Raw genomic sequence first — 17,212 nt, forward strand, 5'->3', positions numbered from 1 at the left:
ACATCTGTAAAGTGTCTTTTCCATAATGTTTTGTTTTCTGCTCCAGTTACAAATAGTCGGGTTCTCTTCCATGTCAGAGCTCAGAATGCAGGGTGTGTTCTTGGTCCAGGTCACCCGCTGTAGCTGTGTGTAGGTGGAGGTTTTACATGAGGCCCCCTCTTAAGCGTGGATAATGTGTCAGCTGGGGTGCTCACCCTGGTCTCCTCAGAGCGGAAGGGTTATGCTGAGTGCCTCCAGGTCGGTTATTCCTCAGCAGGAGGATGAGGGCAGCACCCTTAGAGGGGGATTTACAGGCGTGGTGGGCATTTTGAGATGACTCCTTTGGGTCTAGTGGGAAAGTACATCAGCACAAGGAGTGCAGTCATTTGAGGACCTGCCGTCCTAATCCAGTCACCTGCTCACACTTGGCCTGCCGTGTATTTTTGCCTTGATGAAGTAATCAGTGAATGAGAAATAACTGTTCTCCACTTAGTGTTCGAGGCTTTCCTTGGATCTCAGTACATATTTTTTGTCAACCTCCCCCCCCCATTTAATTCACAAATTTTCCTTCCAATTTAATTTCATTCACTACTTTATAGGTTATTTCAATCTATAGGTGGCACTTAAAATAATCAACAACTTCTACAAGGAATTAAACTGACAATGGTGATATGTATAAGTATGTAAGGCTTGTTAGGTTTTAAACAGCAGTAAAGATTGCATCTCAGAGCATTGCCTCCATCTTGAATTAGCTATTTCTCTGCAAAGTGCCTGAGCATGTACTCAGAGGCTACATAGGTAACACTGGCAAAAAGCAGAGTTAGAGTTTTTAAAATGTGAGGCGAGGTTGCCTTTAAATGCATTGGTTTCAAATATATGTGCTGCTTGTATTTGTGTGTGTGTGTGTGTGTGTGTGTGTGTGCGCGCGCGCGTGTGCGCAAATGTTGTTGTTGTTGGGTTTTTTGTTTGATTGATTTTGGGCAAAGTGGAGCTTGATGATATGTTAAAATTTTCCTCGTTCCTACCTCTCCTTTGCCTTTCCTCCTCCAAATAGCCATTGAGCATAAACTATGTACCAGGCACAAAGAAAGTGATGCAATTTGTATCTAATTCAGCATACAGTAAGCTGGTGATTGCCATGGTTACAGTTCAGCTGGCAAGATATAAGTAGGTTGAATAGAATGGTTTCCTTGATTAGACAGCAATTATCTTTGGTGTATGAGCATCTGATAATTCTTTCAGACTTCACACTGTGTCTGTTTCCTGTAGTAGATTTTCTTGGCAGGTACTAATAGAAAAAAAATAAACTTCATCATTATTTCATTTGGCAATAAGCAATTCCTAGTTTTCTCACGAGATCATACTTTAGCCACAATGGGTGAGGGTTTTTCAGTATTAATCAATAAACATAATTCACCAAAAAAGTGAACTAAAATGACAAATAAGAGCACAGGATTTTAGCATGCAAACTAGAGTGTTATCCTCTAGTTATGAAAAGGAAAAAAACCAATCAGGATTTGTGAGTTGTGGTCTTGGCTCTGATGCTTCTGACGCATCTCTCAGTATTAATTTTCTTTTTTGGTAAAACAAGCGAAACATAGCCCTACACATGGGACAGGGTAATTTTGAAAATAAAACATCATTATGACAATGAAAACATTTTGCAAAGTAAAAAGAACCTTACAGATTCATCACCATCAGCGGCTGACCTAGTTTGAAGAGATCACTATTTAGAAATTAAGTTAAGAATTAAGTTAGATGCAAGTGCTTAATAGGATGGCACCTATGTTAGCATTTATAATATCAAGTTGTAATTTGTTCCCATATCTGACTCCTCTACCAGATTAGAAGCTCCATTTCTCCATCTGCACCCCCAGTAAGTACACAGCACTGAGCAGGCGTTCGATAACTCTTCATTATATGATAAAACTGGGATGGAGATGAGGAAAGAACATCTTTACAATAACATAGTTTGATTGTTATAAACCAGTGAAGTAGCTTTCACTCATATTTTGGCGTGAGAGGTAAATCCATCAAACAGCTAGATAGGTCATTGTTTCCCTTTGTCTCAGTCTATGAGATTGGAAGGCTTTTGTCTTGTTCATTTCACTTTTTTTGCTGCCAATGATTACAGCAAAACATGGAGAGGATGTGCTTTTGGTAATATCATTTTCATTAACTTTATTAAATGAAGCCTTTATTATCTGAAAGAATGTACTGTACTGATGCAATTTTAAGTGTTTTCATGTATATAGCCAAGAGGTGAAGACTGCTTTGCCCAGGCTTAGCTAGCCATGATTTCTCCTGCTGTGGCTAACATTAGTCCTTTCCACTTAATAATAGATTCAGAGCATTACAAATATTGCTCTTTGATCTATGCACAACTTGGAAATTATTAATAAATATGCTTGGTATTACATGATTTTCTATTTTCTATGGCTCAGTGTTGCATTCTTAGGAGATCTTTGCAAAAGGTTACATGGAAGTGTTGACTCTGCCATCACTTGTTGGGAAAGGGAAATTGTTGTAAATTTTACCTTTTCAGCACAAGTCATTACTTCTGGAATGCATCCTTTTTGGCTGGTAACATGATCTCATATTTGTATAGTACTTTATACTTTTGCAAGTGCTTTCATACATAACTCCTTTGAAAATACCCCCAAGGGAGAGAAAGAATGGTGTTATTAGCATCATGTTGCAAGTGCTCAGTAGGTTACTTTGACCTAACTTATATATAAAATATTTGATTGTCAAATGAAATTAGACTTGACTACTAAGTATGATGACATTTCCACATTTTTTTTATCATTCTGATAAATCGGTGAACAAAGAAAATACTTGCTATAACTGTATCATTGTGTTTTGGAGCCTTAGGAGATTAGGCTCAAATGAGATGACTGCAATCATCTTTGCTCACAGATGGGAAACTATCTTCATTATCACACAGTAACTGAAGAATAACTGAAAAAGTGAGAGATATCTTTGTTTGCCAAGATAGAAATAACTCCCTTCTGATGAGGAAAATGTGTAACAGAACACTTAAGAGAAAGGTGTTCCTAGCTTGCGTAAATATAATGCTTGTTCACTATAAGTATGTTATGTATTGATTTTACAGCATAGAATCTACCCTGTGGGGTTGGAGGAAGGATTGATTCAAATATATGTTTATAATCCATGACTTTTTCTTCAGTGATTAGACTTGATTGAATTCTGTTTGAGATGGGGTTAAGGTCTATAAAAGGGGGTGGCAATGGAGAAGACTATTCTAGAGAAGGATCAGGCCCCTTTGGGGGGGAGCAATGCACAACTAGATAGCATATTATATTAAAACTCTCTAAGAAAAAAAGAATATGGTAATATATGTGTGTGTGTGTGTGTGTGTGTGTGTGTGTGTGTGTGTGTGTTTTTACAAGGGAACAATGAAGAAAAATGAGCTTCAGTAAGCTCAACTTTCATTTTTTTATAGCTGATATTAGAGGAGAACTTTTTGGTGCCTTATGATATTTCGTGCACCTTGTCTTCAAAAGAAATTGTGAAATTGTAGACCCAGGTATCATATATTCTTAAGTCTCTTATAATTAAAAACATTTTTTTTTCTGTTCTGGAAACACATAGTTCAGTTCTTTATTTTGACCATTTATTTAGGCCATTCAGATACTACATAGTAAATATCAAATCCTTATCAGCGGAAAACTACAAAAGTTCCAGGTGTCAAAGTAAATAATTGCTCTAGAAACTTCTATAACCAGTTAGTAAGCCACAAAAGATTTACTTAGCTATCCTGTTTGTGAAAAGCTTCAAACAAATAAAGTACCTTATTAGAGTAGAATCAGGTTGAAATAATTCTTTCCGCTGCCTATCAGTTTTTTACTTGCTGTCTTGTAAAACATAACAATGCATCAGGAATGAAGAGATATGATTAATTTTGTATATTTTTTAAATTAGTAAATATTCTATATCACCTGTCCCATGCGAAATTTATAAAGTTGTTCATATCTATTCTGAAACTGTTTATTTATACTTGTTTAAACCAATCCTGTTTATACTGTCTTCAACAGAAGTGAAGATGTGATTAATATAATATTCCAACCTAAATTTGATGCAAGACTCTATTATATAATTTCTTAAGAAAACACAAACATTTTAAAGTTGATAAGCCGGGCCTCCCGAATTCTGAAAAATCTAGGGAAGGTTCATCTAAACTCCCATGTTCTTTTCAGCTTCTAACAACAGCAGATATTGTCAAAACACCAAGGGTAGCTGAATAACAATTTTCTAGAAAAAATCTTTTCAATATATCAATCAATCAATCAATCAGTCAATTATTTTGGCCCATTATTGTATACTGTTAGCTCAATTTAGGGAAAGTCACATAAAAATTCAATAAAATAGTAACTATACATTATTATATAATACATATTTGAGAGTGCTTTTTTTTCGGTGTACTTGACAGAAAATCAGTTACAAGTCAGTTAAGCAAAAAAATATGTTTGGTTATCATAATTGAAAGTTCTAGAGTGATCCATCAGTCATGGCTGAATCCAGGCAGTCAGATATTTAGTTACCATGGCCTTTTTCAGCTGAGTTGGATTCATTTTAAGGCAGGAAATCTGAGGATAAAATAACTACCAAACTTTCAATCCTCCAGTTAATCAGGTCAAGTGGAAAGGGATTACTCCTTTGTAGTTTTTGGAAAGGGCTGGTTTGGTTTTCCTTGTTTAACTTAGTGCCCATTTTCATTCCTGAATGAATAATTGGACTAGGGTCATGGTACTCTCATTGATCAGTCTTGGAACTAGCACTAGAGTAACCCTCAGCCAAACATAACTACCAGGAAGGAGGGAAGAAATACAGGTCTGCAAAGGAAACCCAGGGTGTAATTATGAGATTTTTTTTTTCTGTGTGTGGGGGGGGTGGGGGGGAAAGGGGGGAGGCTGTGGTGGCGGCAGGAAAGTGCGATGTATGTATATACTAAATTAATTAAATGAAGAGTTAAATGTATACTGTTATGAGCAAAGGAACAGCAGTTTAAAACAATATACTAATATTTGGTAGTAGAGTAACAAAGGATAATTGCAAAATCTTAATACTGAAAACATTTGATTGCTGAAGAAAGGCCTTGAAACATAACCAATGATCATATAAAAAACTTGGGATGATAGCATCTTTATTGCCTCATTTGTAAAATATTAATTATTTGGTTAATAATAGATGCATATATATATGTGTGTGTGTGTGTGTGTGTGTGTGTGTGTGTATATATATATATATACACTTATTTTGTGCTTAATTATATTGATACAGGAGGTATTCTGGATTTTATTGAACAGTGTTTGTATAATGTAATTTAATTATATTCAATTATGGTGATATTACAAGTAATTTAGAATATAGAAAAAAATATAGTGAAACTCCCCTCCCCACCCCCACCTTAACTGTGGGAAATTGGTACACTGAATTACAGCTCACTGAAATTAGCTTTTAAATACATTATGTACTTCTTGGATATTATTAACATGAATAAAATTAAATTTCACAGGACTAGAGAAATTAAACTAATGAATTTTTATGTAATCCAAGTTAATGAGTGCTTTCTAGCCCAATTTTTTATTAAGCAGTCAACCACAGTTTTTTGATTTTCTTCATTTGAGCAGCCTTTATTGTGTAGCTATTTACAAAAATGCTTAATAAGAACCTTTATTGACTAGGTGCTCTATTTCCACAAACACTGAAATATATTTTCATCGTTTTACAACTTTTGATAGTAATATAAAGCCTTTCAAATATTAAAGATAGCTTTTATTAGTAGCATAGGTGTTATATAAATATTTTCTTTAATCGCCTGAGTATGTTTTAATACACTGCAGTAAAGAATAGTGACTCATGAGCCGGCCGAGTGGCTCAGTTGGTTAAAAGTGTGAGCACACAGGGCCGCTGGTTCGATTCCCACATGGGCCAGTGACACTGTGCCTGAGCTGAGCTGTTGCTAAGCTTCCAACATGTGGCAGGATGGCTCAGATGCTCAACAACAAGATTGCCTGTTTGATGGTGGGCTATGCCCACCCGTGACTAAGACTGAACTTGGCACCTTGAGCTGAGCTGCTGCCCGGATGGTTCAGTGGATAGAGCATGCGCTCTTAACAACAAGGCTGCTGGTTTGACTCCCTCATGAGATGGTGGCTATTCCTACCCGCAACTAAGATTGAACACAGCACCTTGAGCTTAGAGGCCACGAGCTGCCGACAAGAAGCCACATGGTGACTGGCGCCCTCCACAAATAAGATTGAACAACAATTTGGCTGGTCCCCTTCCCCAATTCCCCAATCAAATCTTTAAAAAAGAAAAAAAAAAAGAATAATGACTCATAATTTTTGTCTTTTGAGATGAAGGAAGGAAAGAAGAGTGGAAAGTAAGGAAGGAAGGAGGAAGGAAGAGAAAAAGGAAGAAAGGAAGGAAGCGTGAAAGGAAGGTGCTTAAAACGTGGAGACTATCTGGATAAAAATCTGTTTCTAAGGAACATGGTGCTCAAATCCATATTGCATTGTTTTAGAAAAACTGAACAAGATGATTAGTTAAAAAATTAAAACAAATCTATTAAATATATTAGACACATATAACCATTAAACCATTAGTTAGATAAAATTCTTTGACACAGTTAGCTCCCTTTGTATCAATTCGTAGCTAAGTTCTTAATATAAGAACTAGCAACTTATATTATTTTGTAGGTAACTTATATGTAACTGACCTTAAGAGAAAATTAGGTAAAAACAAACTTTTCCTAGTCAGATTTATTTTTTTTTGTCGAATTCCAAGTGAATTAAAAAAGTTTCTCTACGCTGCTATGAAATTTACTTTACCTTACATTATTCATTAACTCAAGTAAATTTTTAACCTATGACCAGTTGTCACTACTTGGGTTTCATCTTGGTGTTTAAGCTGTATTTTCCGTAAAATATTTGAGAGGTCAGAATTTGTGAAGAGTTAATGTTGAAAGAGAACAAAGATTCTACCTTAACCTATTTAGACTGAAAAATGTAATCATGAAAAGTTTCACAGAAGTGACTTGTGTTTTCTACCAATTTCAGCAGAAAGAATGAATGACTTGATAATTGTTCTCCTACTTCTTCTAATTAGGGAGATTTCCTGCTGGTGACAGCTTCACAGCACTGCTAAAAGTTTTATGTCAAATGTGGAGGCAAGAACTAGGTTGAATTTGGTAAATTTAAAATTGTTATTAATTCTGAAATAGTTTGTCATGTCTCGTCCTGTATCTTTTTTTGCTACACTGAGAGCTGAGGGTAGCGAACTTAGAGTACATACGGAACAGTAACAGGTGATGTGAATTCTTGGTCCAGATTGGCATCTCTGTGAATGGCAAAGCCCAGGATCAGGGTGGTCTTGGTCTTGCTCTATTTCTGCATAGATTAAATCTTAAGCACCGTGCTAGTTTTATGTCTCACAATTATGAATGCACTGAGTCTTTTTCTATTTTGCGTTAATGTGGAACAAATATACACAAATTTCTAAGAAGTACTTTAGCCTATGTCTGGTGTCCTCAGAGCTACATTTGCTGCCCGATCTTCCTAAAATATGTATTTTATTGCACCACTCCCCTGTTTATCTTACCTTTAGAGTAAAGCCTATTTCATAGCATGGCATTCAGGAACCTTTTTTGTAAGGCCTTACCACTAGAATTTCTTTTAAAACAATCTCCTGTAAACATTCTTTTTTTTTTTTTTTTAGATTTTTTTATTGTGGAATTGGGGGATGGGAACAGTGCTGGAGAATTGGGGGAAGGGGAACAGACAAGTTGCTGTCGTTTTGTTCTTCAGTCTAGTTGTGGAGGACGTTGCTTCACTGTCCCAAGTTGGCACCATCATTGCGCTCTTCCCGAGCGAGGCAGATCAGTCACCAGCTTCTGGATGGCCGCTCACAGTGGCTGCTGGCTACATACGGTAGCCCATGGCAACCCACTGTCACAGGGGCTACAGCCTACACCGTAGCTGGTGACTCCCAGCAGCCCAGCCCCAGGTTGAGCTCTTGTTCAGCATCTTAGCTGTGGAGGGCAGTGTCACTGGCCCTCATATGTGGGATCCGAACTGGGGCCCTCTGGCGTCCCAAGCCAGTTCTTAACCATCGTGCCACTCAGCCGGCCCTCTGCATAAAATATTCTAAGTTGAAAAGTATTCCCCACAGTAAGACTGGATTTCAGTCAATATGAGATAGAAATAAAAGCTGTAGGGGTATTAAGTTGAAATCAGTTCACTATTTTAAGGAAATATTTACTTTGCTATAATATTTTGGAATTTTTTTTTAACAGTCTGATTAACAAAGTTACTTTTGTTATCTTGGGTGATTTCCTTATTTCTTTTTCTAAGACGAATATTTACATGAGGTAAATAGGAAAATTAGCATTATGCTGAAAAAAGATCTAACTCTGTCTTTCCTTTTTTCTTCTCTGCAAGACAAAGAAAAAATGAACTGATAAATTGCTTTGGAAATTATGACATAGTTTTTCGGTTACCTTTTAGCTGTGTCTTGCTTAAAATGTCCTGTTCAGGATGAACAAATCTATTTCTAGAGCTGAAAGAATGTGATAATTCAGCCTTTACATTTTGAGGAAAGATAAAATGAATTATAGTATTTATATACCCTAAGATACAGTAAATGCTAAGAGAAGACCATATGATTTAATAAATAATAGCATCGCAGGTATAAACACTTTTTTTGTTAAAATTAAAATATACTCAGCTCATATTTTAATTCAGATGTTAAAATTATTGCCTTATGTGGTAGATGTTATTGGTAATCGGCCTGTAACCCCCCTCCTTCAGCATCTCCCAAACAAAATTCTTAAATTATTACCTCAGAGTTTGCCCCTGGGGCCGCTTAAACTAAGGTCCCTTCTTTCTTTCTCTCTAAAGTTATGTTAGAAAATAAACAAGTATAGGGTCAACAGATAGATAAGCGAGCTTCTAAAGAAAATTGTGGCTGAGATGTAAAAAGGTAGTTTTCAAATGGCATAGATGCAAACAAAGAGGCAGAAATAAAATATTTGAGATCTGTCTTTAATCTGTAATTTGAGAAAGTAAAAAATATAGGCCTAGCTTTACCAATGGCCTATATCAAAGTTATGGAGCAAGGCAGAACAAAAGAATTAGATATGTTTGCATATTTTTGCCAAGAAAATAAAAAAAGCTCTTTTTGCTTTTTTGGCAAGAAGAGATACTATACTGTACTTTTTTCTGCTACAATTTGAATTTAGGTCAGAAGTACATTTGAAAATAGCAAATTAAGGGAAGGCATAATTTGTGCTGTTGCACCTGGAAGGAAAAATCCCCTTGTCTGCTGGGATAAAAATGTAAAAATCTAAGCCAACTGCTATGTCTGTTCTAGTTATAGCATGAGAATGAATGAAGGATGAGCCACCTAAATGTTTCTCCAGCAGTCACAGTGGAATGAAAGTTAAAATAGATTGGTGCTTTCTAAAATTCTATTTCACCTTCATACTCTTGGGCAGGGTGTGGGCTTGGCTAATATGTGAAGGAGTGATCTGGGGCTAGTTGTTGTACAGACTGGGAGAGAAAAGGATATATATATTGTCAACCAGCCATCACTATTTTAATAGTAACGAATCCATGAGTTAAGACATTTAACTTATTATCTAGCAATCTTGTTATTCACCCTTAATTTGCAACCTGCTACTACTACCGTTTCAAAAAACTTATATGCTTTACAGCTGTTTTCCTATTATTAGGTAACTTTCTTGAACTTTCACAAGAAATATAATTAGAATTTTAGAATATGTATTGTAACCTCTAAACTAAAATGTACATAAATGTAATAATTGATTATTCTGTTAAGTCCAATTTTAATTTTATTTTCAGTTATATGTGATTCCATCTGATATCCATAAGAGACAAAGTGATTGAAAGAGAACTTGGATGGCAGCTGTATGATTGAAACTACCCAAAGTCAAGTGTCTGTATTCTTTCAACTATATTTGAGGTAAGAATAAGTGATTGTTTATATACTTTAAACCATTTTGAAAAAAGATTTGAAACTACAAAAAATGTTTTTATTTTGTACCAACCATTTAAAAAGATAGTTTTATTATACAAAATGGTCAAATACATGAAAACAAAATGAAATTGAATTACGAATAAGCCTGTTTTCTAAAAATAACTTCTGCCATTTTGATCTATGTGTATATCATTTGATTTTTGTTTTGTTGGTATTGTCCTTTACACAAAGATGGGATAATACTATATGTATTCTCTGTTGAATTTGCTTATTATGTTTATAACAAATCAGCTTTGTTCTATTTGAGAATATTAATTCGTGTTTCATAGTTTCTATTGTACCTGTTAATACAACGTTACCTATGAAGCAATGTTTTTAAACTTTGCAATAATTTAAGCAAGAAGCAATGAGAACTTTATCTAGGGTGAGACTAGTGTAAATAAAAAAGAGTGGGAATAGATGAGGTTTGCCAATGGTAGAAGTGGTGGGAGATTAAAGAGAAGGTCTTTTATCTTTGGCAAGAGGGGCATGTTGATGGCACTAACAGAAATGGGGGAAGTACAGCAACAGGTGGATTGTTGTTTTTGTAAAATAATAGGTTTGGTTTTGAACACTGAGGATTTTTCTGCATTCCTCTCACTGTATTTTGCTCATACCTTTGCTAGAGCACTCATTACCTTTTTTTAAAAAAATTCCATTGTAATTTCTTACATAATTGAGGATCCATTTATTTACTACTAAAAATGATTTGAGTTTCCTTAAAATCAAAGTATAATAAGAATAAAAACAGTTATGCCAAACAAAACATGAAATACGATGTAAAGACCTGATTTGATTTATAACCACCCTATATAAATAATTTCGTTTTAGCCCCTTTCCATTAGTGACAGAAGTGAATATATGTTCTTGCCCTAAGAGCTTAGATAAATTTATTATAGGAGTCTTAATGCAATGGATAAGAAAATTGTCCTTACCACTGAGAGGTACCTTAAATATTGCATTGTTCAAAGGAAAGGGGATTTTGTTAATACATAGCTATAAGTAGGTAAATTTATGTAAGTTAAGAATTCAACTTCTCCAGGAAATTCTTCCTGACTTTTGAAATCTGGACCAGATACTTCCCTTATGTGCTACGTACCTTAACACAATTTTCATTTCTTTGTCATATGACACATTATTGTCTTGTCTATCATTCTGTGAGACTATAAGATTCTTGAAGGCTGAGTCATCATTTATCATTAGTGTTATATATTTATATCTAAATAAAACTCACCACAAGGTTTGTTTTATGTAATATACTCCATAAATATTTCTTAAATGCAAAATTGAATCATTTTCATGAATTGTCTTAATTATTGTTGACCTACCCTAGACATTTTTGTGAGCTCCATATTAGTTTTCTATGGCTGTGTGATAAATCACTCTAAAATTTAGCAGTTTGAAAACAGTGCTTATGTATTATTATCTCACAGTTTCTGTAGGCTATGAACATGGGCACAGCTTAGCTGGTCTCTAGGTCTCTCATGATGTTGCAGTCAAGCTGTCAGCTGGAGCTACAGTTTATTTCAAAGCCCAGCTGAGCTGAGGGCCCACTTCCAGACTCAACCATGGAGAACCTCTCTCTATAGGACTGCCTTATGATATGGAAGCAGGCTTCTCCCAGGACAAGGAACCTAAGAGAGCAACAGTGAACACCCATGGTGGAAACCACATTCCTTTGTAACCAAAGCTAGGAAGTGTCATGCCACTTGTAGTGGGTTGAATGATGGCCTCCAAAACTCTATGTTCAGATTAAACCTGTGGTACTTGTGAATGTGACATTATTAGAAAAAAAAGCCTTTACAGATGTAATTAAAGGTCTTGATTATATTCATCATGGATTAACCAGATGAGCCCTAAATCCAGTGTCATGTGTCCTTATGAAACCCATCCTGAGAAGCAGACCCTGTGAAGGCAGAGCCAAGGACTGGTGTGATGCAGCCATTAGTCAGGATCAACTGGAGACACCGGAAGCTGGAAAAGGCAAGGAACAGAATCTCCCTCATAGTCTTCAGAAGAAACTCAGCCTTCCTGACACTTTGATTTCAAACGTCTGGCCTCTGGAACTGTGAGAGAATAAATTTCTGTTGTTTTAAACCATACAGTTTGTGGTGATTTGTATGGCAGCCATAGGAAATTAATATTCCACCACTTGGCAGGCTTTTATTTTTTAGAAGTGATGCTCTAGGTCCAGCCTACACTCAAGGATAGAGGATCACAAGAGGCATGACTATCAGTAGGCAGAGGTTGAAAGCCATCTCAGAGGCTATCTATTCCATCAGATTTCTGAACTCCTCCATTTGTTTGGTGTATCTGTGTAGATGGGCCAAACTCAACAGGTCAAAGGTTATTTAAAAATATGATTAAAAATTATATATGAGTATTTTTTACTTCTCTGATTAGAATTACTACTTATTCAGATAGTCGAATTGGAAACATTAGAGTCAATTTTAATTCCTTCTTTTTTCTCAATGCTATGACCTTTAATTTATTAACCATTTTTTCCATTCTATTACTTAAATTTTTATCAATTAAACTTTTCTTTGAAATCTCCTATTTTTTTTTAAACTTTGATTGTCTTTTGCCAACATTAGCAAAAGAGCCCCTAAATGGTCAAACTGTTTCTGAGCTTTTTCCTTTCAAATTTTTCCCTGCAGAGTGGCTCTTGTAACCCAAATGGGATTATGTCATTCTCTTTATTTAACAATCTCAGAAAAAAAGAAAACCCTTGTGATCTGGATTTTGAGTTCCCAAAATCCAACCTTCATCTTTAATCATTCTTTAATATAGGTCTATAAAAAATTATGTAGAATTTCACAGATATATTATGTTCTTTAATTTTTGTTTGCCTTTGTCTAAAATTCTCTTTTTTCAGTAATTAAGTGTTTTTGCATTGAGAACACTCAGCAGAATGTCTAATATAATGACCAGCACAGACTACGGTTTCACCTGTAGTAAACTAATGTCAAAGATGAAAGAATTGGAGAAGAAACCTAAAACAATAAAATAGCTAAATTTACAGACTAGCTCAAGATGGAAACAAATAAAAGAGAAAGAGGAATTATGGACTAATTAACGGAGTTAGACTGGGAAATGTAAGGGTAGGATGAAGAAAAATGGATGTTCAATGTAAATGTGCAGAAGTAGAAGGTCAAGAAAGTGTGACAAACAGAGAAAGTTTTAATTTGAGACCATAAATGAAATTCAGGTTCAAGTGTAATTTTTATAAGGTAGTTTTAAGCTTTTAGGAATATTGAAAGATACATCCTCATGGGCATTGCGATATATTAGACTGAAAGTGTGAAGAAGTTGATGCAGTCATTCAAGATAGTGAGGAGGAGAATAAATAGATGGCAAAAATGCAATGCATTGTTAAGAAAGCAGAAAGGAAGTGGAAGTGTAATTTATTCTGTCTCCTTCTGTTTTAATAAGTAAGACGAATAGCACGCTCCTCTGGAGAGAGTCTATAGGGAAATGCTTCAGTGGAGAGCAAATTCAAATCCCATTCAGGAGATGTATTATGCTTTATCTGCATTTAAATACAAAAGAAAATAACCTTTAAGCCACTGAAGAAATTCAAAAAAGGCATTTTGCTTTCATTGACCTTAGGTTGTACAGTTAAAATTCACATTCAGTACATCTATATATATGTAAATCGTACTTCTGTTCTAATAATTAATGATATTCAAATTAACCTTTACTAGTATAATAATAACATTAGTTTTTATTTAATGAGGGAAAAATATTGTATATACTTACTAATATGTAATTGTAATGAAGAATTCCTTCATAAATTAATTGGTATTTGAATGAAATAGTGAAACCTGGCAAAGTGGTGTTCATCAAATATGACAGTCTCTGTGTTGCAAAGTGGTGACCTGTAGGTCATCTAGTGTAAAGTAATTATTTGTGTTATGAGGGATCATTTATTATACCAAAGCTTTCACTTATTTAGAAGTCACATCTTTATAAAAAGGTTTCATGTGCTTTTAGAGCATGATTCACATTGAGAAAATTTAAAAATAAAAAAGATTTTAAATAAAAAAAAATTTTAAAAAGGAAAATCTGTATACATAAAGACAAATAAATGAGGGGGAACAATAGGATTTACATTAATATGTGCAATGCATAAAGAAATGGAGGTGGCTATCTCTGAGAAGGAAATTGGCAAATCATGAATTTTAAGTTATGTAGCTCATCATTAAGCGTCCTAACAACCTAAACGGGAAACTTTTGGATCCAGTGACCATCTGTGAAACAACACCTATTTATACTAGCAATCTGTATTGTGTAGTAGCCACATCTATGTTGGAGAGTCTGTTAATTACCGTTCTCAAGTTGCAAGTAACAAACTAGTTCTGGGCACTTTAAAAAGGCATTTTGCTGAAAGGATATGGGTTAGCTCATAGAATCAGAGGGTAATCAGACAAAACAGTTCTCAGGAAAGGCAGGAGGAGCCAGAGCTGTTGCAGGGAGCCTAGAAAGCAGGAAGTGGAGACAGCCTGTGAAGTGCGCTGCCACAGAGCTCAGTCTGGACCAATGGTGTGTTTAATGCTAGCGCTCCCACATTCACAAAGGGAATCTGCATCGCTGCGTTTGAATCATTGGCCTCTGCCAGGAACCCTGGCACTTGATTAACAATTCTCTTGAGACTGCATGCTCACAGAGAAGGTAGTAGGTTCCTCAAAGGAACTTCCAAGTTCTGGGACCAGGATGGGGCGTGAATGTGGGGCAAGGAAAGACAACAATGTTTGCTAAACCCCCTCTTCAGAGCTGTCATTTAAAACCTAGCAAACTCTGATGTCAGTAACTTCTCAAGTAAAGATTTTGCCAGTAAAATCAACATAGGTTAAACAATAATGTCGCTTAGGTTTTGATACATAATCTATTAGGAAAAATCTATTTGTCCTTTTCCTTTATATGTATGTTTATTAATTGCCTGTCATGCGCCAATTGTTGTACTTAGCAGTGAACATGAAACTATAAACAATAGAATGAGTTGTTGCTTTGCATGGAGTTTATGGTCTAGTGAGAACTGAGATACAACAATTAATATTCGCAATAAGCCTAGAGTGGGAGGGGTATTAGTTTCCTAGGGCTACTGTAACAAAGAAACACAAAGTGGGCAACTTAGAACAAGAAAAATCCTGGAGGCTAGAAGTCTGAAGTCAGGGTCACTCTCCTTCTGAGGACCATAGGGGAGAATCCTTCTTTGTTTCTTCCAGCTTCCGATGGCTTCGTGGCAGCCTAACTCCAATCTCTGGCCCCATCTTCACATGGCTTTCTTCCCTGTGTGTCCTCTCCTCTTATAAATGTATCAGTCATTGGAGTTAGGGCTCATCCTAAATCCAGAGTTTTACCTCGAGATCCTGAACTAATCACATCTGTAAAAACCCTGTTTCCAAATAAGATCACATTCTGAAGCTCTGAGTGAATGGATTTTGGGGAGATGTTCTTTAACCCACTATAAGAGGGTACAATATACTGCTGGTGTTCCTAGCAGGGTCCCTGGACCTATACTTGGCGTATGTTACAGAAGGCTACTCATCATTAAAGGAAATGATGTCTAAACTAACGGTGAATGTACAGCTAGAAGGAATGGGTTGTATCGTGGACCTTCCCGGCATCTGAGGAAGCGTAGTTCATTGGAAGCACTGAGAGCGCTTCAGTGCAGCTGGGGCAAAGAGAACACAGGGCTGGGTAAGAGGTGGAGAGGAGAGATGATGGTGCAGAGGTTAAAGGGACAGGTGATAAGGGAACATGTAAGGAATTTGACGTTATCCTGAATGTGGTGAGGTGCCACCCAAGGGAATTAAGCAGGTGAACAACCGAATAAGGTTTATGTTATACGAAACCCACATTGGGTACAATGTGGAGATAAGGAAAAATTGAACAATGCTGGAGAAAGAAAAGGTAGCCAGGAGACTGCAGTGATCCAGGCTCGAAGTAATGGAGACTTGGCGAAGGAGATGCTGGTGGGAATGAAAATACATGTAAGAAGGGTATGTTGAAAAAGTGGAACTGATTTTGTGTGAATTAGATACAAAGGATGAAAAGAGAGGAATCAAGTATAATGGCCCACATTGATAGTTTCTGAGACTATGTTGATGATTGTTATAGGTGCTGAGATTGGAAGTGTGTGTGTGTGTGTGTGTGTGTGTGTGTGTGTGTGTGTGTGTGTGAGAGAGAGAGAGAGAGAGAGAGAGAGAGAGAGAGAGAGAGACCTGGGAACAAGCTATTAGATTCAGTTTTGGGTATTGTCAGTTTGGGTTGCTGTGGGTTGTCCAAATGAGTATGTTCAAGAGGTAGTTGTCTATATGGGACAGGTGATATTGGAGAAGAAACTTTTAGTATATAAATAGTACCTAAAATTGTTGGGGATATTTGAAAAAAATACTTTATACTATTACTATATCCAAAAAGGGAATATTATGCAGGCTGAAATAATGACAGTAAATATTTAATGGCATAGGAAATAGGTATTTAAAATGCAAAGCCAACAAAAGTGAAAAGAACAAAACTAGGACACACAGCTAGTAACTATGATAAGATCTCTTTTTTTTTAAGATTTTTTTTTTTTTAAATTCGGGAATAGGGGAGGGAAACAGTGTTGGGGAATTGGGGAAGGGGAATAGCCAAGTTGTTGTCCTTCAATCTCAGTTGTGGAGGGCGCAGAAAGCTCAGCTCCAAGTCCAGTCGCGCTGCTCAGCTCAAGGTGCTGTGTTCAATTAGTTGTGGGTGGGCATAGCTACCATCCCACGCGGGAGCCGAACCGGCAGCCTTGTTGTTAAGAGTGCATGCTCTATCCCCTGAGCCACCCGGGTGGCATCTCAGCTCAAGGTGCTGAGTTTAGTCTTTAGTTGCTAGTGGGTGTAGCCCACCATATCCAACAGGCAATCTTGTTGTTAGGAGCACATGCTCTCATCAGCTGAGCCATTCTGCCACCTGTTGGCAGCTCAGCAGCAGCTCAGCTTGGGACACAGCGTCACTGGCCCATGTGGGAATCAAACCGGTGAATCTGTTGCTCACAGCTCGCGCTCTTGAGCAAGCTCTTAACCAACTGAGCCACTTGGCTGGCCCTACAGTAAGACCTTAACACTCTATATACCTGACTACCTTCTTCAGTGTTAAATACTGAAAGTAAATGCATCTAAATGATTTTTTGGGTGGT

General features: G+C 36.4%; 1 protein-coding gene across 17 annotated transcripts in view; it reads left to right on the top strand.

The window, feature by feature from the left end:
- GULP1 (GULP PTB domain containing engulfment adaptor 1) overlaps positions 1–17,212 on the top strand; it is a 221,923-nt gene that overhangs the window by 64,651 nt on the left and 140,060 nt on the right. For all 17 annotated transcript variants that reach the window (XM_019626115.1, XM_019626117.1, XM_019626112.1 and 14 more), the window contains exon 2: positions 9,867–9,987. The gene's annotated coding sequence lies outside the window, so the exon portion shown is untranslated. The remainder of the gene's footprint in view (positions 1–9,866; positions 9,988–17,212) is intronic.

Source organism: Hipposideros armiger, unplaced genomic scaffold, assembly GCF_001890085.2.
Source record: "Hipposideros armiger isolate ML-2016 unplaced genomic scaffold, ASM189008v1 scaffold_658, whole genome shotgun sequence".
Lineage (NCBI taxonomy): Eukaryota > Metazoa > Chordata > Mammalia > Chiroptera > Hipposideridae > Hipposideros > Hipposideros armiger.